This window comes from Sus scrofa, chromosome 17 (assembly GCF_000003025.6).
Source record: "Sus scrofa isolate TJ Tabasco breed Duroc chromosome 17, Sscrofa11.1, whole genome shotgun sequence".
Lineage (NCBI taxonomy): Eukaryota > Metazoa > Chordata > Mammalia > Artiodactyla > Suidae > Sus > Sus scrofa.
The window spans coordinates 44,326,507-44,354,315 of record NC_010459.5 but is presented as its reverse complement, the minus strand read 5'-3'; the positions used below and the strand labels follow the sequence as shown (position 1 = coordinate 44,354,315).

Genomic DNA, 27,809 nt, shown 5'->3' with positions numbered 1-27,809 from the left:
AAAGTCATAAGGAAAATACATTTACCAATACTGTAAGTTTATGTTGTCTGTTCACAAGATGAATTGTCTGTCAGTACTTACATCAAATTGTCATATATAATACAAAACTCTATATGTTATATGTATTACTAACAGTAGACTTTAAAAATAAAAGATAAAAATAAAAGATAATATGAAAAGGAAATTCAGTTATTTACAGGTATAACGATTCATGCATTGTTAATGAAGAAGCAGCAATGTGATTGCTTTATGGTGGCCTAGTGTACAATAGCTTCACAGTAGCCTAGCCAATACATTAATAAATGAATTGTTATAAAATTTTTATGGCATACAGTATTACAGTCATAGTCATAATACAGCATTGGAAACATTGTTACATTTTTTAAAAACCACTTACCTGTAATGATAGGCTGATACAGTTTCCCCAATTATGAGAGAGAGAGATTCCGTACGGTAATATAATTCTTTGAAAGCCAAATTATAAAACAGTAAGAAGGAGTTCCTGTCGTGGCGCAGGAGAAATGAATCCAACTAGGAACCACGAGGTTTCGGGTTGGATCCCTGGCCTCGCTCAGGAGGTTAACGATCCCACGTTGCCGTGAGCTGTGGTGTAGGTCGCAGATGCGGCTCGGATTAGACCCCTAGCCTGGGACCCTCCATATGCCACGGGTGTGGCCCTAAAAAGACAAAAAAATTAAAAAACAATAAAACGGTAAGAAAACTAACATTATTAATTTTATATTAAATAGCTCTTGCCTTATGCCTATGTAAGGATAAGATAGGCCATCCACTTAAATACACGTCTTTGCCTTACTTTATTTTTTTTTAGGCTGAACCTACAACATATGGAAGTTCCCGGGCTAGGGGTCGAATCAGAGCTGCAGCTGCGGGCCTCTGCCACAGCCACAGCCACACTGGATCCAAGCTACACCTGAGACCTGTGCTGCAGCTTGCAGATCCTTAACCCACTAAGTGAGGCCAAGGATCAAATCCACATCCTCACGGACACTAATGTTGGGTTCTCAACCTGCTGGGCCACAACAACTCCTCACTACGACTCTTGCACATGATGTCCTACACAATGAATACTTAGTGATGATGATGATGAGACAAGAATGTCTTAGATTGTCACCCAGTGATGTAATATACACAACAGATAAGTTTCTTAACTGCAAGGCCTGATGACTATTTACTGTTCATTAAGTGGAAGTGGTTCGTCATTAAGGTCTTCATCCTCCTCGTCTTCATGCTGAGGAGGCTCAGGAGGAAGGGGAGGGGATGGTCTTGCTGACTCGGGGGTGACAGAGGAGGAAGAGGAGAAGGAGGTGGAAGGGGAGGCAGGCATGCTTGGTGTAACTAATGTTTTCCATAGGGTACCAGTCCATCTTCCACTATCCGCTTTAGTTCCAAAACCTGTTATCGTAAAAGAAATCAAAAGCAGGCCTGAAGAGTCAGCATCCTTCTGCCGGACTGTCTACTGTCAAATTGTTTTCCGCCTCTGCTTCTTCATCTTCTTCCTCATCACTGGCACTGGCAGGGCACTCATCTCCATCAAGCCATCTTCCGTTCATTCCTCTGGTGGGGCTGGTGTCCATTAGCGCTTGAATTCAAGATCCACATCTTGCAACCATTCAGGCCCCATCTTTTATGCTATCTCCACAATCTCTTTCGTGTTTTCCTTGACGGCCTCTGTTGTGAATCCTGTGAAGGCAGACACAACATGTGAGCACAGTTCTCTTTGGCAAGATTTTATTTTTTCAGGTTGGATGGCTTTCATGGCTTTGTCTCTAACAATGAGGGCATCTTCAATGGTGCAGCCTTTCCAGGCTTTCATGATATTCTGTCAAGGCTTGCTTTCAGGGCATTGACAATCCTTTCCATAGAGCACTGTGAGTAAAAAGCCTAGCGGTCTTTATGACCCCCTGAATTATAGGCATTGTGTTTGGTGGCAAGTAGACCACTTCAATGTCTTTGGCGTTGAAGTCATGGGGTTCTGGGTGACCAGGGGGCATCATCCAGCATCAAAGAACTTTAAGAGTGGAGTTCCCACTGTGGTGCTGTGGGTTAAGAATCCAGCTGCAGCATCTCGAGTAGCTTCAGAGGCACAGGTCTGATTCCCCTCTCAGCGAAATGGATTAAAAGATTGGAGGCATCGCCACATAGGTCGAAGCTACAGCTCAGATTCAATCCCTGGCCTGGGAATTTCCATATGCCACAGGTGGAGGCTTTTTTTTTTTTTTTTTTTTTTTTTTTTTGTCTTTTTGCCATTTCTTGGGCCGTTCCCGCAGCATATGAAGGTTCCCAGGCTAGGGGTCCAATCGGAGCTGTAGCCGCAGGCCTACGCCAGAGCCACAGCAACGTGGGATCCGAGCCGAGTCTGCAACCTGCACCACAGCTCACGGCAATGCCGGATCGTCAACCCACTGAGCAAGGCCAGGGATCGAACCCAAAACCTCACAGTTCTTAGTCAGATTCGTTAACCACTGAGCCACGACGGGAACTCCATAGTGGAGGCATTTTTTAAAAAAGAATTTTAAAAGGTAGTTTCTTACTGGTAAAGTACTTCCTGACTTCAGGACAAAGAAATCCAGAAAAATCATTCTCCTTACCCAGGCCTTCTTGTTGTACAACCAAAATACTGGCAGCTGGTGTTTATCTTTTCCCTTCAAGGATCAGGAGTTAGCAGCTTTATAGGTTAAGCAGTCTTGATCATAAACCCGACTGCATTTGTACAGACCATTAGAGTTAGCCTACCCATTCCTATGGTAAATCGTGGCACCCACTTCTCTTCCTTACCAATAAAGGTTCTTTTTTCAGGTTTTCTCCCCCCAGAATCGGGCACTTTCATCTGAATTTAAAACCTGTAGGCAGACATCCTTTCTCCTCAATGATTCTTCTTAATGGCTTCTGGGAACTCTGCCGCCTCTTGGTTGGCAGAAGCTGCTTCTCCTATTATCTTGACATTATTTAAGCCAAGCCATCTTTTGCTGGCATCGAGTCCTCTACCTTGCTGGCTCCTTCACCTTCCTCTTGCTTTCAGTTGTCATACAATGACTTTGCTTTTTCTTGACTCATTAGTCTATTAGGTATGCCTTTCTTATAGCAATCCTGCACCCACATAAAAAGCTGCATTCGTGCCACCAGATTAAAAGGTATTTTGCAAAAAGTGCATGGTTTTCACGCCTGATGCAGTAGCTGCAGTGACAGATTCACAAATTTCCTTTTTTTTTTTTTCTACAATGGTCCTTACTCTGGATTCATTTATCTTGAAATGGCAAGCAACTACGGCTGCAGACCTCAGTCTATGGTACATATCAAGCATTCAACTTTTCCTTGTAATGTCATGACTTTTTTCTGTATCTTGGAAGCACTCCCAGCACCACTAGTAGCATTCCTATGGGTTCCAGGGTGTTATTCAAGGTTTATAGTATTACACTAAAAACAATGAAAAATATGTGAGAACCGCAAGAGATTACTTTTACTGTGATACGCCATCACAACACTTACACTCACTGTAAGAGCAACAGGTGACCACAAAATTATTACAATAGTACTGTATGTACTACAGTTAATTTTATGCAGTTACAATTAATACCGTCTTTATGTTCTTTTACATTTCTCACAACTGAATGGCTCCATACATTGATGACATACCTTTGTCTTAGTTTTTTTTAGTATTTCTAGGTTACGCAGTTCATCTGAAAGTTTTCTCAAATTGTCTCAAATCTCTAAGATATTTTCCAATGTATTTATTGAAAAAAATATCCATATATAAGTGGACCCACAAGGTTCAAGGGACAACAACACAAATCTTAAAAGTCTTTTCAAAAATAATGAAGCCTTAGCTATCTCAGCACATAAACTTCATTATTCCAACTGTTTACAAACTATAAACTGTTCCTAAGCTGTCTGTAAACTAGTACATTTTATACTGTACCTAGTCCATGACTGAAGTTTTTAAATGAAAATCATGAGATCACTGATGTATGGATGTTAATGTATACAAATTATAGATATATGATATTTTCCTACCTCTTGATGTTATGGTGAAAATGAAATTATAAAAAGAGCTCTATCTGGAGTTCCTGTCGTGACTCAGCAGAAACGAATCTGACTAGCATCCAGGACACAGGTTCCATCCCTGGCCTTGATCAGTGGATTAAGGATCTGTGTTGCCATGAGCTGTAGTGTAGGTCACAGACTTGGATCGGATCTGACGTTGCTGTGGCTGTCGTGTAGGCCAGTGTCTACAGCTCTGATTCAACCCCTACCCTGGGAACCTCCATATCCTGATGGGCGGCCCTAAAAAGACAAAAGAAAAAAGAAAAAAAAGAGTTCTATTTAACTGGCTTAAAAATAAACAAATGCTTATGAAAAATTCTCAGGAGTATAGTAGAAACTAAAATAAACGTTTTTCAAGTTCACACGGCCTTAGATTAATCTTTAGTAAATAAAAGCAAAGTTTAAACTATCAGTTTACTTAAAATAGTCATGCCTTTAGATTATCAACGTTAAAAATAAACTTTTTATTCTACTTTACCAAAGTTCAAATAAGTTTATATTATCTTTGTTACAAAGTTTGTCAGCAAGAAAAATAGCTCAGATGGCTGACTTTATCTCATGAAGTTTTTGCAAGCAATCTAAACAACTGTTGAGAACAAATGATATAAATGATGTAAATGGGATAAGTGTTTATGGATAAACTCTTAGTAATAATTTTGGTATGTGACTTTAAAAATAGCTTCCCCCCAATTTTTTTGGTTTTGCTAATTTCAGTGGGGAATTTATTGGATGTGTAGATAATTTTCAAATGAAATAAAATACTGAAATGTTAATTGCTAAACAAGTCTATCTCCTTCTGTTTTATTACAGAAAATCTAAGGATGTTTAAACTTATTAGTAAATGTTACTTGTACCACATTGAAAAATTATGCCATAAGGAAATGTATGTATCTAGAAATTATGAAATGTATTCACAAGCTTGCCAATCAAAAAGTACTGGTGGAACAAACAGTTCACAATTTTTTTTATTTTTTTATTTTTTACTTTTTTAGGGCCACACCTGCGGTGTATGGAGATTCCCAGGCTAAGGGTCGAATCAGAGCTGTAGCCTGCTGGCCTACACCATAGCCGCAGCAACGCCAGATCCGAGCTGCACCCCTGACCTACACCATAGCTCATGGCAACGCCAGTGAGCAAGGCCAGGGATCAAACCTGCATCCTCATGGATGCTAGTAAGATTTATTTTCGCTGAGCCACAATGGAAACTCCAGTTCACAAATTCTTACTTTTCACTATAAATTAAAGTTTCTGAGGGTTAAACATTCTAATTAATGTATATAATTACAACTATTAGAGTTAGGAAAACATCTTTGCATGCAAGGAAATTTTTTAAATATACATTAAAAATGGAAAAGCATTTTAAGAAAAAAGAAAGTAATTTTGCCCTAAAACAGGGCTTTTTTCCCCCCTTTTTGGCCATACCCATGGCATATGGAAGTTCCCAGGCCAGGGATCGAATTTGGGCTGCATCTTTGTCCCACCTCACAACTACAGCAACACGAGATACCTAACCTGCTGTGCCAAGTCAGGGTCAAACCAGTAATGCCACAGAGACAAGCTCATTTTTAACCTACTGCATCACAGTAGAACTCCCAAACACAGCTTTTTAAAAAAGTGAAAGCATAGGGCAAAATCTGAATGTAAAAGAGGGAGTTATAGAAGGTCTGTGGAAAGGAACCCTGAGGAGAGTATTGTGCATGGTCAAGACCGGTTAAAATTGGAATGAATTTAATTGAGTGAATGAATTTTAAAATCCAAAGCTGATATAAAACCAGAATTTGGTTTTCTCTCTCTGTTAAGAAGACAAAGTGTTCATGCACTATTTATCTGTTTTTGAGAATATTTTATGAAAGTTTCTTCATCTTTTAAGTAATCTGCTATAACATTCTTTATTTGCCTTTGAAATCTTTTATTGTCACTTTGGTTAAGTGGATAGATAAGTATTAGTTCACAGTGACCTATGATCCTACTTGACCGAGTGTTTTTTGTTGTTGTTGTTGTTTTCTGCTTGTTTGTGGGTTTTTTTGTGATTTTTTTGGCTCTACCCAAGGCCATGCAGAAGTTCCCGGGCTAGGGATTGAACCTGCACCACAGCTGTAAGCAAAGCCACAGCAGTGACAATGCCATGACCTTTAGCCTGATGAGCCATGAGAAAACTCTAAGTGTTTTAATACTTTTTGATATTTTTTACAAACATCCTTAAGTCAAATTCTAAGTGAAGGCCTTTTGACATCTAGCTAACCTAGGGATTTTTCAGAGGGCCCCTGAGAAAACTCAAAGAGAGACATTGAACTAATTAGGCTCATACGGCATGTTAAATTACATGGGACACATTGCCGAATAAGTGTTGATAAATCTGCCTAGGTTTTTGCATGGAAGATTGTTATTAATATTTGTTCTAAAAATGATAATGAAATTCCTATAAATCTTATGTCTTTATATAGTGTTATCAGTCATAATTCTAATTATCTTAAAATATTATGCATCACAGAAAAAAACAAATTCCTCTGTCAAATTGAATTATAATGAATCAGATCCTTAACCATGCCTTTTTTTTTTTTTCAAGGAGAGACATTTATTTCATTTTATTTCATTTCATTAGCCATGTCCACAGCACGTGGAAATTCCCAGGCCAGGGACTGAACCTGAGCTGCAGCAGTGATCTCAGCCATAGCAGTGACAATACCAGATCTTTAACCTCCTGTGCCACCAGGGAATTCCAACCATACCATTTTAAGTCTTGTCATTTTTATACAGTTATTGTTTTATCTGATGCTTTTACTAAAATGCTTCATATTCAAGAAGATGCATAGAAAAGGGTTTTTGTTAAATGCACATCCCTGATAATTTTCAGACCACACTACTGAACTGGGTCAGAAATTACAGGACTTGGATGGAAAACCTTATGGTTTCATAAAACTGCTAACAAAAGTCAAGATCAATAAGAACAAACTACAGAGACTGAGTGACGTGATGAATATGATTATAATTTTCATAACTTCTTGTCTGAAATATTACTGGTTATTTAATCTTTGTTTTGTAGGCATAAGGAAATCTTTCCTCTTATGCTATTTCTTATAGCAATTTGGTAAATTATGCCTTTGTAAGCAGAACTGAAATACTATCTTTTTTCTACCTACCTAGTCCCTCCAGAATTTGAAAGCTCTTAGTAAGTCTTCTTATTTTCATGGCACTATAGTTATTTACATAAATTCACTAAGAATCTGCTCTCCTTATAATGGGATGCAACGGGAAACAATGATTATATTACCAACACTTTGACTGGAATGCCGTATCTGAGAATGCACATAGAATCAGATATGAGCAGACAGCTTTAAGGAATTAAGCCTGACTTCATAGAGCATTAAGCCCCTTGGAAATACTGCCTGGTAGCTTGCTTACTTACTTTCATTTTTTTCCAGCTATAAACTGGATTGGATCCCAAATTCTTTTAGTTTCCTCAAACATTTAGCTACAGCTCTCCAAACTAACATTTCTGATTTTTTTCTCCCACTTTTGACTTGAAATCATTGAGAACTAAAGCTGCCCCTTGCCTAAAGTCCTGCAAACTGAAGCGGAACAACTTGATACAAACTTGAGAGAGATTGCCACAACAGCCCTGTTTAGACCATCTTCGTGCCGGATACTGTGTAAGTCACTCAAAAAGTTTACCTGATCACCTGATGACATCAGCAGAACTGCAGAAGATGCTTTGACCTTAACACCTAGAGATCTTCTCAACTGGCAGCTCTCAGGACTCAGACACTGGGTTTATAATTTGTTCAGACTATTAATGTTTGTTCTTCTTTTGTCTTGGTAGAAGTACCTCTTATCAATCTTACCTGATTGCTTGCACCTTACAGGGCTAACTTTGAGAGCCTGCATCACCGCCCCCCTGCAATGAATAACTGAACTGACCTATTGTCAGGATTCAGAGACTGGTTCAGTGAGATGTAAAACAATCCATCAACTCAACTTCTGGACTGTGAAACTTCTTGGAGAAATGTCAAAAGAGGGACTGTAGGGGAATAAAATTTATCACTGCAAAATGTCTTTGGCATGCAGATTATTTCCAGCAGAAAAACATTCAAGGCCCAAAAGACTTAGAAAGAAACTTTGACCTTCCCCCAACTCCCTGAAAGAGTTTCGATAGAAAGCCTCTTCCTAGAATAGAGCTGTCACCAGAGATCTCTGCAATAAATGTGAGCTGGGTGTTGGGGGGGGACTTGGCAAGGCCTAGAGAGCAGAGTCCCCTCTGAGTCCCACTCTCTCTGCAGGGCCCAGCAAACATCTATCAACCAAATATCTGTGTTTCTATCTCCTTGTGAATTGCCTTCCTCCCCTGTGAAGTCCCAAACCACTACCCCTAACATCTTCTTTTGTCTTTAGCTAAAGATGGTATTTCAGGTGAGGGCTCTGGCCATTTTGGTGAGTACTCTGTTTTCCTGGGTCTCTCCCACGTATACATGTTATTAAGCTTTGTTTGATTTTCTCCCATTAATCTGTCTCATATCAATGTAATTCTTAGATCAACCAGAAGAATCTATAAGGGTAGAGGAAATTTCTTTCTCACCCACATCCCCAAAATATCCTTTATACTTTTTTCCTTTTGACTTATGCTCTAATCGAGGAACACACATTGCATTTGCCTGTCATGTTTTTCTCATCATCTTTAATCTAGATTCTAGAACCGTCCCCTTGATTTATTTTACCTGATTTTTTTTTTTTTTTAATCTTTCATGACACTGACACTTCTGAAGGGGCCAGGCTATTGGTCTTGTACATCGTCCCATGATCTGGATATTCTTTGCAGCTATCTCATGACAGCTCTATTTGGGGAACAGGACCTTTACCTAAATGATTTGGGCAGCTTAAAGGGAAGGTGAAAAGGAAAAATCTCCTGAGTCTTCTGTTTCCTAAAAATAATTAACCTAGGAATTCCCATTGTGGCTCAGTGGGTTAAGAACCTGACTAGTATCCAGGAGGATGCAGGTTGATCCCTGGCCTCGCTCAGTGGGTTAAGGATCCAGTTGCTGTAAGCTGTGGCATAGGGTGCAGATGTAGCTCAGATCAGGTGTTGCTGTGGCTGTGGCGGTGGCCAGCAGCTGTAATGCCTATTTGACCCCTAGCTTGGGAACTGCCATATGCCACAGGTGCAGTCCTAGAAAGACAATAACAGTAATAATAATAATTGATTAGCCTAAATTGATCCTAATACCAAAGAGACATGTTTTGGGGTGGCAAATTTTCCTCCTCTATGGGGCAATAGGGGAGACCTAAATGTGGTATATTAGAGAATATTTATTGTATCAATACTAAATGTCCTGGGTGTGATCATGATATGGGGGTTATGTAGGAGAATGTCCTGGTTCTCAAGAAGGATACACTGAAGTGTTTTAGGGATGATGTGTCTGCAACTTTCAACTGGTTCAAGAAAAAAATGTTAATATACATAGAAAGAAAGAGAGATAAGGCAAATATCAGAACATGTTAATAAACTGGAGACTCTAAGTGAAGGGTACATGAGTATTTTACTACTCCTTTTGTAAGTGTCAAATTTCTCAAAATAAATAGGGAAATTGAAATGACTTCTGAGTCCAACTACCCAGAGTTAAGCCACATTTCACAAGTGAAAGGTGTGCCCCTCAGAAGGTAGCCTTCAGGCCATACCGGTCAAATGTTTGGGGGTCCTCAGGCCTCCTTCACTTATTTTGTTTATTTATTTATTTATTTATTTATTTATTTATTTATTTTTGGTCTTTTTTTAGGGCCGCACTTGCGGCATATGGAGGTTCCCAGGCTACTGGTTGAACCAGAGATGTAGCTGCTGACCTACACCACAGCCACCCCAATGCAGGATCCAAGCTGCGTCTGCAACCTACACCACAGCTTACAGGAATGCCAGATCCTTAACCCACTGAGCGAGGCCAGGGATGGAACCTGCGTCCTCACGGATGCTAGTCAGATTCATTTCTGCTGAGCCACAATGGGAACTCCAGGCTTCCTTCACTTCTGATCAGCTGGCTATGAATTCAGGAGTTCCCACTACCTCCTGAGATTCGATAATTCACCAGAACAACAAAAGAACTACATTCTTTATTTTTTTTTTTTCCTTTTTTCTTTTTAGGGCCACACCTGCAGGATATGGAAGTTCCCAGGCTGGCAGCAGAATCGGAGCTAGAGCTGCCGGCCTACCCCACAGCCATGGCAGCACCAGATCTGAGCCACATCTGTGACTTACGCTGCAGCTTGCTGTGACTCCAGATCCTTAACCCACTGAGTGAGGTCAGGAATTGAACCCACATCTTCATGGACACTATGTCGGGTTCTTAACCTGCTGAGCCACAGTGGGAACTCTGACATTCTTTTATATATATATATATATATATAAAAAAAAAAAAAACAAAAACAAAAACAGAACTAGGCAAAGGTAGAAACACCAAGGGCAAAGTCTGAGAGTGTCCCAAATGCAAGTTTTCCATTGTTTTCTGCCTCTGTTACCCTTTCAATGTGTGATAGTACGCACAGTATGGCCAGCCAAGGAAGTTCCCCCAAGTTTTGGCATCCAGAAGCTTATTATGGTTTCATTACATAACCGGGATTGATTGAATCTCCTCCCCAGAGCACCAGCTGATATCACATGGCTCAAAGCCCCAACCACTGGTCTTCCTGGCACAGCCTGCCCCCATTCTGGTCATTATATAAAGTCTTCATGGCCTATTATAGGGAACACAGACATTCCTAACACTTACGGAATTCATGTATTTTGAGCTTATCCCCAAGAACCAAGGACAAGGGACAACCAACTTCTTTATCATACAGAAATAAGACAAAATATATTTCACAACAAAAATTAAAAAAAAAAAAAAACCCTACATCAAAACACAGGTGTGCCAGTTCCTGCCTTGGCTCAGGGGAAACGAATCTGACTTAGCGCCCATGAGGATGCAGGTTGGATCCCTGGCCTCACTCAATGAGTTAAGGACCTGGTGTTGCCATGAGCTGCAGTGTAGGTCGCAGACGTGGCTTGGATCTGATGTTGCTGCGGCTGTGGTGTAGGTCGGCAGCTACACCTCCGATTGGACCCCTAGCCTGGGAACCTCCACATGCTGCAGCTGCGGTCCTAAAAAGACAAATATACATATATAAAACACAGGTGTGCCTAAACTAGAGTATTTGAATCGAAAACTACCAGACTCCAGGAACACTGTCTCAGGTTTATATGGCCTCCAACAGCACAATCTATTTGCATCTTGAGTTTAAAGAGGCCACTGAGATGTCGCAACAGTTCCCATTTTAAAGGCATCAGGATAAGTAAGCCATCTCTCTTTTCTGCACAGGTCGGTCAGCTACAAACAGTGAATACCCAGTTGTGTAGGAGCAAAGAAATGAAAGACCAGAATGCACATCCGTTGTCCAACACTTCCCAATTCGAGTTACTATGCCCAGTTCTTATGATAAGCACAGGCAAATCAGAATCTTCTAACCCTCCAACTCAAACAGTGAGGGAGTCAGGACTCCATGAGCACTGTGAAAAATCACTGTGTAATTGTAACTTAGAACTGCAATCGGGAGTTCCCATTGTGGCTCAGTGGTTAACGAATCCAAATAGGAACCAAGAGGGTGGGGGTTCGATCCCTGGCCTCGCTCAGTGGGTTAAGGATCCAGTGTTGCCATGAGCTGTGGTGTAGGTCACAGACACGGCTCGGATCCCAAGTTGCCATGGCTCTGGTGTAGACTGGCGGCTACAGCTCCGATTGGACTCCTAGCCTGGGAACCTCCATATGCCGCGGGAGTGGCCCTAGAAAAGGCAAAAAAAAAAAAAAAAAAAAAAAAAAGAACGGCAATCAGCCCTGTGGCCCCGGGGCTGTACCTTCTAGAAACTTTTTAAAGAAAGTTAGGAAGTGTGTCATATATAAGCCTTGCTGGAATGTCTAGATCTCAACCAGGTATGGTTTTGTTAGGGGCTGTCTTCATCACTAGGCTGCAAGGCAAAATGACCTAGGCAGGAGGAGGACTACAGGCATGGGACAGAGGCAGCTGCATTGCCCAGAGAACAGAGGGCAGAAATGTTCATGAAAAGTGAAAAGAGGAGGGCTGTTATCCGGCAAATAGAGGCTCTAGAAGCATCAGTGTTCTCTCTGTAACTAGTTTTTTTTTTTTTTTTTTTTTAAATATGAAAGGGATACATGCCCATAGTTTGGGAGGCGGGGGGAGTTAAATCAGCAAAAGAGTGTAATAGGAATTTTTTTTAATTTTTAAAAATTTTTGGCTACCCATGACATATGGAGTTCCTGGGCTAGGGATCAGATCTGAGACACAGTCGTGACCTCCACCGAAGCTGCAGCAACACCAAATCCTTTAACCCACTGTGCTGGGCCAGGGATCCTGCATCCTGGCGCAGCAGAGATGCTGCCAATCCCACCGCACCACAGTGAGAACTCCTAAGAGGAATTATATTCAAAATATTTTACGACTGTGCAAAAGGGCACAGACCCATCAGAACAGATTCCAGCCACTGTACTGAGTAGGACCCACTGAACAGCAGTCTGGATACAGGACAAAAGAGTTTGAATGTCCAACGCCGTGGACTCCCACCTGCACTCCGCAGATATCGGCTGTCAATTTCTTAGGACTTGCTCCAGAAATGTTTTATGCCTCTACCAGCATAAAAAAAACCTCAATCAGCAAAAGGTATAGCAGGAATTTTTACTGGCACATCTCTGTGCCTGGGCATCCTTTTTTGGAGAGAGCTCTGTTTCTGAAGACACTATTCTGGTCTGAGGCACACTTTTTTCTTTTAACAATGTATCTAAGACATCATTCTACATCTGTACACACAGCTACCTCTTTTTTCTTAAGCTTTAGCGATGCTACTCAAAGTGTGTTCCTGGTCTGAGAAAACATGACGGAGAGCTTGCAGCAGAATGCAAATCAACTATGTCTCTAAATACACACTTTCCTTCGGGTGATATATTTGTATATTTCTGTCAGTGGGATTTTCTCCTAAGTCAATGATTTGCATTCTGACTCCAGTTCCTCATCTCCCAACAGACCAGTAACACACAGGAGAAGGTCTACTTTAAGCGCTACCATAGAGCAGCTGTAGTGTAAGAACACCATGAGTTTTCTGACCAGTCCCCCTGTGACTGGCACTTGGGATCATATAAGCAATCGTACGTCTTACGTATCTGAGAGAGTGTTTCTACAGCAGAGATTCCTAGGAGTGGAATCAAGGGCTGTGCAATCAATGAGATAGCTGACTGGGATGGTGCTAGTGGTTAGAAGTGAACCCCAGAGAAAACTAGTCCCTCTCTTGCTTTTCAAGGAGGAGAAAAACAAAACCAGAAAGGAAAAGCACGCTCCCAAGCGGCAGAAGTAGGAAACGCCCCGACTCCTCTGAAAGGCAGTGGCTATCACCAGACACGAGGCCTTAGAAGCTGAGCTAAGGGGATGGGTGGTGAACACACCCTGCAGAGTGATGCTCTGATTTCAGTATAATGTGTGACAATTAAGGGTGTCACAGGGTCACGCTGTGGTCTGATCCGCAGGAAATCCAGGTCTCGTTTTCGTGGGTGTTGCTAGGCCTCTTAGGAGACTGGTGAGGGCGACTTTGAAGCACACGCCTTGGCCTGTGCGAAGCCATCTGTGGAGGGAGGAAGGGAGAGGTTGCACTGGACCAGGACATCCTGCGAGGGCGGATAATTTTCCTGGCGTTCAGTGACAGTGGATCCTGGTCAGAGGAAGAAAAGGAACACCGAAACGGAATTAGAGGCAAACGAAGGGTTAATGGGGGCAGAGAACAGCTGTGTGAGACCCTGTGAGACCCGCGGAGGAAATGACCACAGGTTCAGAAAGCGGAAAAGAGCCGAGGTGTCTTGGAAGCCGAAAGAGCAGAGTTCCCAGAGGGAATACGGAGACGGCTGGGCCAAATGCCGGAGGGCGTCAAGTGAGATGAAGACTTTAAAATCACTGTTGGGTTTGCCCACTGGCGACCTTGCTCAGAGTCACTTCAGTAAATCAGGGACAGCAGGTTCTAGACTGCAGTGGCTTAGGGAGGGATGGGAAGAGAGACGATGGGGCCCTTGCGTGTGGATGTTTGGGGGACAGGCTGACTGATGCGGAGGGAGGGAGAGGGATGGGGAGGCAGCAGCTGGGGGAACCTGGGAGCCTGTCCTAGAAGACCTTGACTCCACTTCTGCATCTGCACAGGCAGTTTACTCACTGCCAAGAAGAGTAGTAGCTGCAGAGAAAGTGGGGTCCCCTGGGGATTCGTATAAATTATGCACCATAACAGAACTCTGGGCCCCAGTCTGTAAGACAGTATGCATGGGGTGTGATAATAACAATAGTCACCACTTATTGAGAGCTTATTTATGCAAAGCTAAGAGCTTTACATAAATTACCTCCTCTAATCCTCACAACGCTGTGAGGTAGGCCTTATTATTCTCTTCCACTTGAAAGTGAGGAACCCTGAGACTGAGAGCTTAATTCGCCAGCTCAGGTCATCTAGCCAATCAACCACCATGTGGGGATTCAAACTCAGGTTCATCCTCTGCTCCTAACCATTAAGCCAGGGTCCCTCACACTGGACCCTAGAGAACCACAGGTATGCGGGTCACCTGGGGAGCATGTGAAACGTACAAAAAATCCCCAGGTTCCACTGAAGATCTACTGACTCCAAACCTATGAAAGCGGAGCCCAGGGTCTATGCTTCTGTCAAACTCCCCCACCGTTCTTCTGCTCACAGAAGTCTTATCTGAAGAACTTTACCTCTTTGCTGTTTGATTTGCCCATCACTTGCCATCACCCGCGTTAGGATTTACACTCTCCACTCAGGGTAAAGGTCGCCTGGGCTGCTTATCTGAGATAAAATAACTTCCCAGGCCCCAACGTAGACCTGTGGAATGAGGATTTCCAGAGGAGAGGGCTGGCTCTCTGTATAGGTAGCAAGTTTCCCGGGCAATTCTTATCTTCAGAGAAGATTGAGAAATACTGTTCTGTGAAATAATGCCATCTGCAGCAACACCAATGCAACGAGAGATTCCCATACTAAGTGAAGTAAGTCAGAAAGAGAAACACAAATACCGTATGACAACACTTAGATCTGGAATCTAATATACGGCACAAATGAACCCATCTACAAAACAGAAACAGACTCACAGACCTAGAGGACAAACTTGCGCTTCCAGGGGGTGGGCGGGAGGAGTGGGATGGACTGGAAGTTTGGGGTTAGTAGAGGTGAACTATTACATTTCGAATGGATAAGCAATGAGGTCCTGCTGTACAGCACAGGGAACTACAGCCAGTCTCTTGGGATAGATGATGATGGAAAATAATATAAGAAAGGGAATGTATATATATGTATAATTGGGTCACTTTGCTGTACAGCAGAAATTGGCACATTGTAAATCAACTGCACTTTAATTAAAAAAAAAAAAAGAAATACTATTCTGTTTTTGCAGCTGAAAGTATCGTAAGCACTACCCTAGGCTCTAATTTAGGTTCTATTTTTTATTTATTTATTTTTGTCTTTTTAGAGCCACACCCCACATGGAGGTTCCCAGGCTAGGGGTTCAATCGGAGCTGAAGCCACCAGTCTACACCACAGCCACAGCAACGCGGGATCCGAGCTGCATCTGCAACCTACACTACAATTCACAGCAATGTCGGATCCTTAACCCACTGAGCAAGTCCAGGGATCGAACCTGCATCCTCATGGATGCTAGTCGGGTTCACTAACTGCTGAGCCATGATGGGAACTCCTTTTTTTATTTTATTTATTTAATTATTTTTGTCTTTTTGTAATTTAGGTTCTAATAATCATTCTAAGATTCATTTTCCTCATCTGTAAAATGGGCATAAATATGCTTGCCTTGTAGAGCTATGGTGAAGATGAGATACTGTACCAATTAGAATTAGATTTACCTGCTTATAATGCAAACAAAGTAATAAGGGCTTAAACAAAAGAGTTTATTCTTCTCTCAGGTTAAAGCTGGAGCTAGGCAATCCAGAACTGTCATGAGGTTTCTAATCTGCCGTTTCATTATTAACATATTGCCTCTTGGCACAAAACGGCTGCTGAGGCTGCAGCCATTTTGCCTGCAGTCCTGGTAGAGAGAAGGGAAGAAAGGATGCACTTCCCAGTCAAGTCAGATGCCCGTAAGGAGCATTTCTGTCAGGGCTTTCTAACACTCCTGTTTATGTTGCATAACCAGGAGTCATGCAATATAGTCATCAAGCCACACCTAGATGCAAGGAAGGCTGGGAACTAAAATCTTTTCATTCATAATCAGGTCTTTGCGCCCCCCCCAAATAAATCAGGTTTCTGATGCATAAAAAGAAAGAAGAATTAAGTATTTGTGTGGCAGCCACAAAAACATTCTTCCGCACACTTCCTACTGCAGGGAGTTGAGGACACCAGCTGCTGTGCTTTGAAATCAATGGGCCATCCTTCCCGGGGGCTGCACTTCATCAATGGCAGAGTTCAGGACACTTGTGCCTAACGTTCTCTGCCTCCTTCCTTCACTTGGGCTCTGAGAGTCCTCCTGGCCTTTTCTAGCTCCCACCTCACTGGCATTTATTTTCCCCTAATAAAATCCTTGCACGGTTAGTCCCAGCTTGGAGTCTGCTTTTTGAAGGGCCGGGACTAACAAAACTGGCAAAGCCAAAACTCAGAGCTTCTAGCACAGATGTAAATAATGCATGAAGCGGCTGCATAACTCAGGGATTAGCACGCAGTGGGCACTCAATAAACAATGGCTGCGTGGCAATAATGGTGCTGATGGTGGTGCTGATGGTGGAGGAGGGGGAAGTACAGAGCCAGCTGCGGAGAAGGGGGTGTTTGTCGGCGGATGGGACAAGAGTCTGAGGCAAATCGCTCTGTTTGATTCTCCTCCACCCCCAGAGCATTTCTGTTACAATAAAACCTGGTTAAAATCAGCGCCATAAAGTCAGTAGGAAAGGGGTAAAATGGACTGGAGATAGCTGTCATGGTGGGAAACTGAACTGCTCTTACTTAGCAGCAGCCCTTTCAAGTCATTTTTCAACCAAAAGAAAGGGGAAAAAGGAGTTCCCATCATGGCGCAGCAGAAACGAATCCAACTAGGAACCATGAGGGTGGGGGTTCTATCCCTGGCCTCACTCAGTGGGTTAAGGATCTGGCGTTGCCGTGAGCTGTGGTGTAGGTCACAGACACGGCTCAGATCCAGTGTTGCTGTGGCTGTGGTGCAGGCTGGCAGCTGTAGCTCTGATTAGACCCCTAGCCTGGGAACCTCCATATGCCACAGGTGTGGGCCTAAAAAGACATAAAAGATAAAGAAGGGGGGGGGATAGAATAGGGCTGGCCCCAAGACAAAATTTGCACGCACACACCCAAAACCCCAATGTCCTAAGTAACTCTGGTTCTCCCATTGGAAAAATGGTGACCAGAAATTACTTGTGGTAATGACCTAAGAATACTGCTCCCTTGAGAAAGTTTTCAGCATAGAAATTAAAGCTCATGAGGTGTCTATAAAAATAAAAAAGAAGTCCAAGGAGAAGAGACAGTGAGGGAAGGAAGGCAATGGGGCGGGTGGCAGGGGAGGCACATATAATCTGTATAGGACACAAAAGTTCAATGGAACTTTTTTCTTGGCCACACCAGCAGCATATGGAAGTGCCTGGGCTAGAGGATGAATCAGAATTGCAGCTACAAGCCTACACTGGATCCAAGCCACATCTGTGACCTGTGCTGCAGCTTATGGCAAGTGTCGGATCCTTAACCCCACTGAGCGAGACCAGGGATTGAACCCACATGCCCATGGAGACAGCATCTCGGGTCCTTAACCTGCTGAGCCACAATGGGAACTCCAGTTCCATGGAACTTAATCAACGTTATGTACTCAGCACATGACAAAAGCCCAATGAATGATGATGGCCCAGATAACTGAATGGCTTACTCAAAGTTATAGCTAACCATCCATCCATCCATTGAAGAAAGATTTGCAGAGAGCCTACTATGTGCCAGAGCCTGGATACCACGGTGACCAAGACAGCTGAGGTCCTTGTCCTTACCATCCTGCTGCAGAGAAATCTCTTTGCAGACATTTTATGTGGGTCCCTCTACCTGTCTTTCCACAGACACAGCCTGAATTGGTGCCCATGTCCACCAGATTTAAAGCCTATACACTGCTTCTGAAATATTTTCTTCATCTCTGAAACCAAGTTGACCCACCCATGTAAAATTATCCATAATGCCACACTGGGGTTCCATTAAATAACTCTGTGTTAGCTATCTATTGCTGTGTAACAAATTCACCCCCAAATTAGCAGCTTAAAATAACAAGCATCCATTATCTCACAAAACTAAGGACTGACTTAGCTCAATGGTCTGGCTCGGGGTCTCTTGCAAGGTTTCTAAGCATCAGTAGATGCTACAGTCATCTGAAGGCTTCACTGGGGCTGGAGGATTTGCTTCTAAGGTGGCTGGCAAGCTGATGCTGGCTGTTGCCAGGGGGGCCTCAGCTCTTTGCTACATGGGTCTCTGCATAGGGCTCCTCGTGACATGGCAGCTGGCTTGCCCCAGAGCAAATACTCTGATAGAGACAGAGACCAAGAGAGATGCTGCAATGTCTTTTGCAACCTAATCTCAGAAGTGACATACCATCACTTTTCCTGTATTCTGTCGGTCATACAGTCCAGTCTCTGGTACCATGTGAGTGGGGACTCCACCCACATGGTACCAGAGAGTAGGAAACCAGGAGCAGGGGTCATTGGGGACCCCTCCTGGAGACTAGTTACCACAGCTTCCAAGGAGAGCTTCTTCCCCCCAAACTCCACTCAAACCCCAGTCAGGAAGACAGGGGTGCATGCCAATTTCACTGTTTGAAAATACAAAGGCACACAGCAGTAAATTCACTGTCCTGGAAACCCAGTGTTTGAACCCCAGAGAACTACCTCTCCTCAATCCTCCTTCAGCATCCCAACTTAGGCCTGCATAGAAGGACACTGTAGGAGCAGCTCCAATTAAGTCATCAGTGTTTGTTTCATATTAAGTGTCCTCTCTCTGACAACTCACAGGAAAAATATCTCTCTGGTCTCCAGGTCAGAAAAAGCTGTGTTTCTCCTGGATAACCACTTTGGTTTTTGCACATAAAGTCTGAAACGTTGTTACTACTCATGTTTCCCTCCTTACTTTGGCTATTCGGGAGCTCAGAGCCAACCACTTAAGCCTCTGCTGGCACCCATCTCCCTGAGCTAATGTCACGCTGGAGTTATCTCTTCTACTTGTTCTCTATTCCCTCCAATCCCTCAAACTTTCCACTTTATCCTTTTGTATATTTTGTACTTTTATAATTCCTCTCAAAGCTTCTGTGGATTGGAATGGAGTATATATACATACTAAAATAAATTTGTGTCCAAAGATATGATGACTTGCACACATGTGCCATCTAGTGGTGAGACTCATAACTGCCAGAATAGAAACCTCCCTGATTTTTCAGAGAAGTGGGAAGGGGAGGGGTGGTGAATGGAAGAGGGAGACCAAAACAGGTCTCTGTACTTTGTCAGGGAATTGAGACTGCTGGGAATTATAGAAACTCCAGGCAGGGCTAAGGAGCAGGTGATTCAATGGCTGGAATTTGACATGATTTATTAGAATCCGAAGAAGCCAAAAAACAGCAAAGACCTGGCAAATGAAGAAGGTATTGGCAGTGGAAGAGTTAAGTGAAGGTTGTTAGAAAAACTAAACAAGGAAAATAGACCTAATGCAGGGAGAAGATCACTTGAATCATCTGAAAGGTACTTGATATGGGTTGACTGCAGATGTAACCAGCCTTTTTTTTTTTTTTTTGCCATTTCTTCGGCTGCTTCCTCGGCATATGGAGGTTCCCAGGCTAGGGGTCCAATCGGAGCTGTAGCCACCGGCCTATGCCAGAGCCACAGCAACGCGGGATCCAAGCCACATCTGCAACCTACACCACAGCTCACAGCAATGCAGGATCCTTAACCCACTGAGCAAGGCCAGGGATCGAACCCACCACCTCGTGGTTCCTAGTCGGGTTCTTTAACCACTGCGCCACGACGGGAACTCCACCAGCCATTTTTTAAGACTTCACATTAACCAGAGGAAGAAGCTTAGAGTCTAATGTTTTTGTTTTACTATGAGAAAACTGAGGCCCAGAGGCACTGAACACCTGGTCTAAGGTCATAGAGCCTGTTACTTACAGGTCCAGGATGACTCTGAGACCAGTCCTTGTTCCCCAGAACCACACTGCCTTTAACCATATATAGCAGGTGCTCATTTGAGCTTTCACTTTGCACTCAAGGTTTCAAAATAAAAATTCAGTTTGTCACACACACACACACACACACACACACACACACACACACAAATGCTGGATCCAGCATGTTTCCAAGGAATTATTACTCACCGGTTTTGCAGCTGCCTCTTGGCACATCCACAAAGGGTCAGGGTGGAGGAGGTGGTTATCAAACATTGGTTTCACTAACCTTCACTGGATGACAAATGCCATTAGTCCAAAATGATAGGAAGAGATTTTTGAAGCCAATCGCAGAAGCTGAGAGAGCTCCAGCCTGGGAAAGAGAAGAGAAGTTCATTTATTCACAGCGCTAACCTAGCATCTGCTCTAGGCCAGGCTCTGGGCAGAACACTGAGGGGACAGGATCAGCAAGGCACTGGCCATATCCAGGAGCCATGTACATTGCACTTGTCTGTACCCAGATGTGTGTTCTTGGGCACAGCCTGAGCTGCAGCTAAGGTATAGCTTGGATCTGGAGGATCCCTGAAGATGTGGCCCCAGGGTCTGAAGTTTTAGGTTGAGCTGTCTTGGGAACAGCCTAGAGTCAGGAAGCTACCATCTAAGCAGGCCTTGAGATATTACCATATCAGACAGTGCAGAGACAGAAGAGCTTCAGCATCTCAGAGAGATCTATTGGACAGCATTGGCCAAGAGCATCCTTGCCTGGATTTTCTGCCTCTTACCAGTTCTTCTAGGCCCTTCGAAAACTGACATAAGCAAGGAGAGGTATGAGTCACTGGTTTCTGGAAGGGGCAGAGCTCCCTGGCTGTTCCAGATCTGATATCCTCAGAGGTACAAATGGCCCTTCTGAGACAGAGGACATTTGAAGATCAGTTCCTTAATCTTTTCAGATGTCTATGCCAGTAAATGGTGCCAGAATAGGGCCCAGGGAAGTAGAGGAAGTAGCAGAGGGCTCAACTTTCAAGGTCAGAAAGATCTAGGTTCCTATTCCAGATTCCCCATGACTAGTGGGGTGATCCTTAAACAAGTCTTTGGGTACCAGTTTTCCTGCCGGCAAAAGAGAAGCCAAGACCCACAAATGTTATGAGGACTAGATGAGACAGTGGATGAGACAATGCCTGGCCAAGAAAAGAGCAGATTTCTTACCCATGCCTTCTGGCCCTTTGAGATGCTAATCTCCTCTGCCATGAATAGGAGCCACGGGTCATCTTCTCATCAGGTACCAGGTGGAGGCTAGCGATGGCTAGCTCTTTCACTCATTCTCTCAATAGATATTTAATCTGAAAATACTGCCTGGCCTCATGTCCTGCATCACAGAGAGAGAGAAAACAAGTTCCCGAGAGGAGGCATTCCCTGTCTCATGGTAGAGCTTGGTAAGCAAACCCATAATTAAAAAGCCAGGGTACCAGAAGTGAGTTGAGAGTGTACAGAGGGAACAGCACAAAGGAGGTGATATTCTGGCCAAGCCAGGGAAGATGAATAGAATTTTGTCTGTTCAGCAAGCATACTGAAGAAGGCATGAGAAGCAGAGGAAACAGCATTTGCCAAAAAGGGAGACTAGGAAGCAAAGTCTAGTTCTGAAGGTCCTTGAGCACTAGGCCTAAGGAGTCTGACTTGTAGGGGACGCCAAGCCTCTAAAGGGAGTAAAATAATATTTGAGCTACGAAAAGATTTCTATATAACCAGTATGGGATGGCTTAGAAGAAAGATAACTGGAGAAAGGAAGGCCAACCTCAATTTGCTCCAGTCTCTCCCTACCTCACTATCCTCCAGTCACAGGAAATTCTCAGTTCCTTGACTAATAAAATACTAACTTGTTTCCCACTTCAGGGCCTTTGCACTTGCTGTTGCCTCTGCCTGGATTATTCTTCTCCTGGAGCTTTTTTATCAGCTTTCAGGTCTTAAACCAAACATTTCTTCCTTTCCCTAATCTCTCCATTTCACTTATGGCTCCCTCCATTATTCTATCTTTAACAATCAGTTTCTTTTTTCTATTCACTACAATTTGAAATTTTATTCTTATTTATGTTATATAATCAATGTCTGTCTCCTGACCCCTCCCCTATTAGACTGTAAACTCCACGAGGGTGGAGTCATGTCTGGCCCATTCAACACTGCATCCCCAGCACCCAGCACCCAGCACCAAGCACAATGTCTGGCACTCAGCACACTCTCAATAAATGCAGGATAGATGAGACTGTCCAAATAGCCAGAATAACGGTGGTTAAGGGAGTAGAAGAGAAACTAAGAAAAGGAGACTACCATCACACGACGTGGACATCACGTTTGAGACAACAATCAGATTTAGTTTCGATTGTACTGAGTTCCGACTACACTACTAGCTATATAGTCTTCATCCACCCTCAGTTTTCCAACCCGTAAAATGAGGGCAATACCCCTGCAGCTAAGCAGAACAAATGTCCCGCCAAGGCAGAAACAATAGGGTTAGGGGACAGCCGTGACAGCCCCGAAGACCAGCTACCCACTGAAAAGAGCTGGAAGAACAGCTGTCGCTCCCTAGGGGCGGAAGTCACTGCCCGATGCAAGTCCTGGCATAAAATGGATCCCCCGTATACGCAGCGCCATGATTCTTTGCACCCTCACAATGCATCCGATGAGCAGCAAGAGCCGGGGGGTAATTTGGGGCCGTTATCGTTCCTTTCTTTTAAAATAGGGTGCCCCATTTCTCAACAAATTTCTCTAAAAATTGCTTAATCAAAATCTATGCTTGGAGAACTCCAGGACTACGGGATTGAAGGGAAATTCCCGTTTGGGACAACTCGGAGGTAGATGAGTGGATGCTCCGACGCAGCGCCACCTGCTGGCGGGGAGGAGCCAGTGTGGAAGATCTGCCGCGCCCCTCCTCTTCCCACTAGTTCCCGTTGCACTCCAACCCGCAGGACTGGGAGAGACGCGGCCGGACGCGGAGGCCCTCGAGTTACTGCATTTCCCAGAGACCTCTGCCCAAAAGGAGGGGCCGCGGCGGCTTGGTTTCCCCGCCTCCACAGAGCGGGATGTTTTAATCCTGGAGGTATCTGTCCTCCTGGCGCCTGCTGAGGTCCACGTGAATACTGGACAAGCCCAGCACTGCCTCCAGAAATCACCGGGAAGAAATCAGGGCGAAGTAATCAGGGCCGCAAGACCCTATGGGAAAAGTAGTTTCCAAAAATATTTCTGGGAAATAGTGGAAGGGAGGCTGCAAGGTTTGATAGCCAATTAGGGCCGGACTCGGGGGTTGTCACGTGACCTGCGCAGTCCGCTGCCCAGGGGCTTCAGCTCGGGCTTTGGCTTCGCCTGCGCTGCGGGAGGGTGGAGTGCCCTGCTGTGGTCTGAGCTGCTGCCGCCGCCTCGACTCCTCAACTGGTCTTCTCTTTCCCTGAGCAGCCCTTGCTGGCCAATCACAGCACCGACCGTATATTTGCATGTATTTGAACTTGGCTTTGCAGGACCTCGCCAACCTTTTCTCCTACCTTGGCCTCTGCAGCAGCCAAATTGAGGAGTTCGACTTGCTTCAAAGTTTTGCTGGATAAATCATTCATCAGTTGTTGGTGCGCCTCATCTTTAGGGACCTTTTTCACGCTCTGTTCTCATTTGGCTACTTTGTCTTCATCCATCACCTTGCCGCCTCAAAAACTTAAGTCCCGGAACCCATCTTTTTTAAGAACCCATCTCTTTTTCGGTATCGGCCTCCTCTAATTTCATATACCTCAAAGACTCAAATGAATGTTAAGTAACACATAAGGAATGAAATAGGAAATAGAAAAAAGCGTGGCAAAGACGCTAAATTGCTATAAGTTAAAAGTTTTAAAGGAACTCAGCAAGTTAAAGTTTTTTAAAAAGCATGCTGTTGGAAAGAGTACGTGTTTCTGATAGAAAAACAGCCGTTGGCTGTGTTTTGCTAGGCTTCCAGAAAAATTAAAAGATTATACCACCAAAAGTCCCTTGAGAAGTGGCAGGTGTAAGAGGATCCTGGAAATCAGTAAGTAATTTGGTTTCAAAAATGGCATTTTTAAAAAGTTTTTTTCATGAGGGGGAAAGGAAATCCAAAACACATTTGTGGGCCTCTAATAGCAGTGCTGTAGCTTAGAGACAGAATCCCAGGTAAACTGGGAACCCGCTGTCACAAAGTCCATTAAGAAGACTTTGGAGCCCTAGGTGGAGACCACACACAGCCTGAAACTTCTCGGGGAGTGTGCTGCCAGACACTGAAGGGGAGATTTGGTTTGATTGTGTTCTCTTACTGTCATGATGTTTTTTTAATTTACATCTTTCTCATCTCCTACAGCATAAGGTTCATTTGTCCTATAAAAGGTCTATGAAATACCTTAAGCCCTATCTAGTCTTTTTACATACCATATGATATTTTTGATAAAGAAAAGCACCAAACTGGTCAATTAACAGTTAACTGGAAAGGATATTGCTCTGAAAGCAATCCAATTTATTAGGCGTCTGTATGTCAATCACCTGATTCTAGATTTAAAGACTTGCTGTTTACCAACAGGAAATTTCAGCTACATTTGCATGTGTCTCTAGGGGAAATGCCTGCAGAGAATAGCCACATCTTTATATGCAAGGTAAATATCCGAATCAAATAAAACAATTCTGGAGAACCCAAGCTGGACATTAATATTTTAGGAGTAAAGTACAAGATCTCCAATGAACAAGAAAACTTATACATTGTAGAAAAAAAAAATCACATAGATATCTGTTGACTTAAAAAAATATGCACAATATAAAAGTCAAGAATTAAGTTGTATTTGGGACAAAATGAAGACTATAGCTTGGGAGGCAGTATTTCAGATAGCTCTGAAAAACCACTCCGAAGAGGTAGGGGGGAAGGTCAGTATAGATGTGATTTTGGTGAAGGGGGAGGTACGTGCACTCAAGCACATACATTTTGCAGAAGATTTCTGCTGGTCTTGTAAAGTTTACTGCTAGTCACGAGGGGCAGACGTCATTGTGAAAGATTTTTGTGCTTTTCTAGATATGAGGAGGTGCAAGAATTGGGCTCATAAAATCTCCGCCTGAAAATATCTAACTATCTGAAGACCTGTTTTGCCAGTTTTCCAAAGCCTCACTCCTGATCTCCACCCTGAACTCCTTTCAGGGCGTATTGAGTTGTCAGCAGCTGCAGTGGTTCATGATTCAATCCCTGTAGAGGCAGGTGGCAAGTGATGATCTCCAGTTCACATATCAATTGTCATTAAGGTAGAGCAATGCATCTCAGACTGTTTATTCAGGCCTGGTGTGGTTGGCTGGTTGGTTGGTTTCAATGCATTGTACACCAATACTTGTGTAAGTAAGAGTTTATTTCTAGAAAAAAATGGAATTATAATGAACTATAAAATACCAAGTACTAGCCCCATTTTTTAATGATTAGGTTGAACATGCATTAAAATCACCTTAAAATTGCTATAAAAGTTTCCAAGCACTCAGACTCAATTCTATGTTTAATCTTAAAATGGAGAGCTTTCAGAAGCAAATCACATATTACTCCCTGGCTCAAACTTTCGTTATTTTTGTAATATGGACTTGTATTGTCAACAGATGAATATGCTGCAATTCATTTACCCATTGTCCTGATAATAGACATTTGGATTTTCCCCCCTTTTTTTATTATTACAACAATATTGCAACGAACGTTCTTGTAACTGCCTCTTCATGCGCAAGTGCAAGACCTTTGTGATTCACATAGTGAAAATGCTGGGCTGGAGGATGTAGGCATCTTTGCTTTTAGGTGTTGCATGGTCTCCAAAGTGCTTATACCAATTGACACCCCAACAGTGTGGAAGAGTTCCCAGTTCTCCATTTGATCACAAACATTTGAAATTGTCAGACTTTTTAGTTTCCCCAATCTGCTGGATAAGAAATGGTACCTCATTATGGTTTAGTTGGCATTTCCCTAGTTAGTGAAGTTGAGCATCTTTTTATTTTTTTTTTTTATTTTTTTTTTTTTTGTCTTTTGCTATTTCTTTGGGCCGCTCCTGCGGCATATGGAGGTTCCCAGGCTAGGGGTCGAATTGGAGCTGTAGCCACCGGCCTACGCCAGGGCCACAGCAACGCGGGATCCGAGCTGCGTCTGCAACCTACACCACAGCTCACAGCAACGCCGGATCGTTAACCCACTGAGCAAGGGCAGGGACCGAACCCGCAACCTCATGGTTCCTAGTCGGATTCGTTAACCACTGCGCCACGACGGGAACTCCTGAGCATCTTTTTATACATTGATTAGCCATTGTGGCTTCTTAGTCTACGATTTATCTGTCTTTTACTCATCTTTCTATTGCGTGTTTTTAATTTTTGATTTATGGGTTATTTATATATTCTGGATTCAAGTCTTTGGTCAACAATGTGTGTTGCAAATATTTTTTCCCAGCCTGCAGTTTGTCCTTTCATCTTTGTAGTGATGTGTTTTTGATACTTGGGCATTTTTAATTTTGATGATATTGGTTTTATCAGCTTTTTTCTTTGTGGGTTGTGCTTTTTGTAATTTATTAAACCTTTGTTCTAAACAAGGATCATAAGACATGCTCTCATATTTCCTTCCAGGTTTTTTCTTCCTGGTTTCTTGAATTCCACTTGGATTTTTGTACCTGATCCAAAAAAAAGAGTTTTGATTTTATTTTATTCTTTCCTATGTGAATAACCAATTACTCATCACCATTTTGGAGAAAATATGTCCCTTCTTTACCATTCTACAGTACCACTTTGTCAAAGGTATCAGATGTCCATCTCTGGCTGTGTTTCTGGGCTCTGTATTCTGTTCCAGCGGTATTAATATCTACCCCTGTTCCAGTGTCACAATGTCTTAATTACCATACTTTATAATAAGTCTTATTGTATGCTAGGGTGAATCCACCATCCTCTGCTTCTTTTTCATGTGTTTCTTACCAGTTCTTGTATATTTCATTTTCCATTTTAGATTCAGCTTGTTGAGATGCAAAAAAAAAAAAAGGATTTTTATTGTAATTGCAATAAAATCTATGTATTCCCTTGGGGAATTGACATCCTATAATACTAAGTTTTTCTCTCCATGTTCATAGTATGTTTTTCTCTTTATTTTAAAGATTTTTTTTTTTTTTGTCTTTTTCTAGGGCTGCACCTGAGGCTTATGGAGGTTCCCGGGCTAGGGGTCTAATCGGAGCTGTAGCCGCCGGCCTACACCAGAGCCAGCAACACCAGATATGAGCCTTATCTGCAACCTACACCACAGCTCACGGCAGTGCTGGATCCTTAACCCACTGAGCAAGGCCAGGGATCGAACCCGCCACCTCGTGGTTCCTAATCAGATTCATTTCTGCTGAGCCATGACAGGAACTCCAAGATTTTTCTATTTTTTAAATAATTCTTTTTTTTTTTTTTTTTTTTTTTTTTTGGTCTTTTTGCCATTTCTTGCGCCACTCCCGTGGCATGTGGAGGTTCCCAGGCTAGGGGTCCAATTGGAGCTACAGCTGCCAGCCTATGCCAGAGCCACAGCAAAGCGGG

The 27,809-nt window shown here is 43.1% G+C and overlaps 1 long non-coding RNA gene across 2 annotated transcripts; it reads right to left on the bottom strand.

The window, feature by feature from the left end:
• On the bottom strand, window positions 17-26,239 carry LOC110257407. Of its 2 annotated transcripts, none has more exons than XR_002339966.1 (4): window positions 22,587-26,239; window positions 21,471-21,630; window positions 20,475-20,637; window positions 17-1,701 (listed from the first exon to the last, which is right to left on the bottom strand). It is a non-coding gene; the product is annotated as an uncharacterized LOC110257407 (long non-coding RNA). The 2 variants fall into 2 exon arrangements; XR_002339967.1 differs by having other exon boundaries at window positions 658-1,701; window positions 22,811-26,239.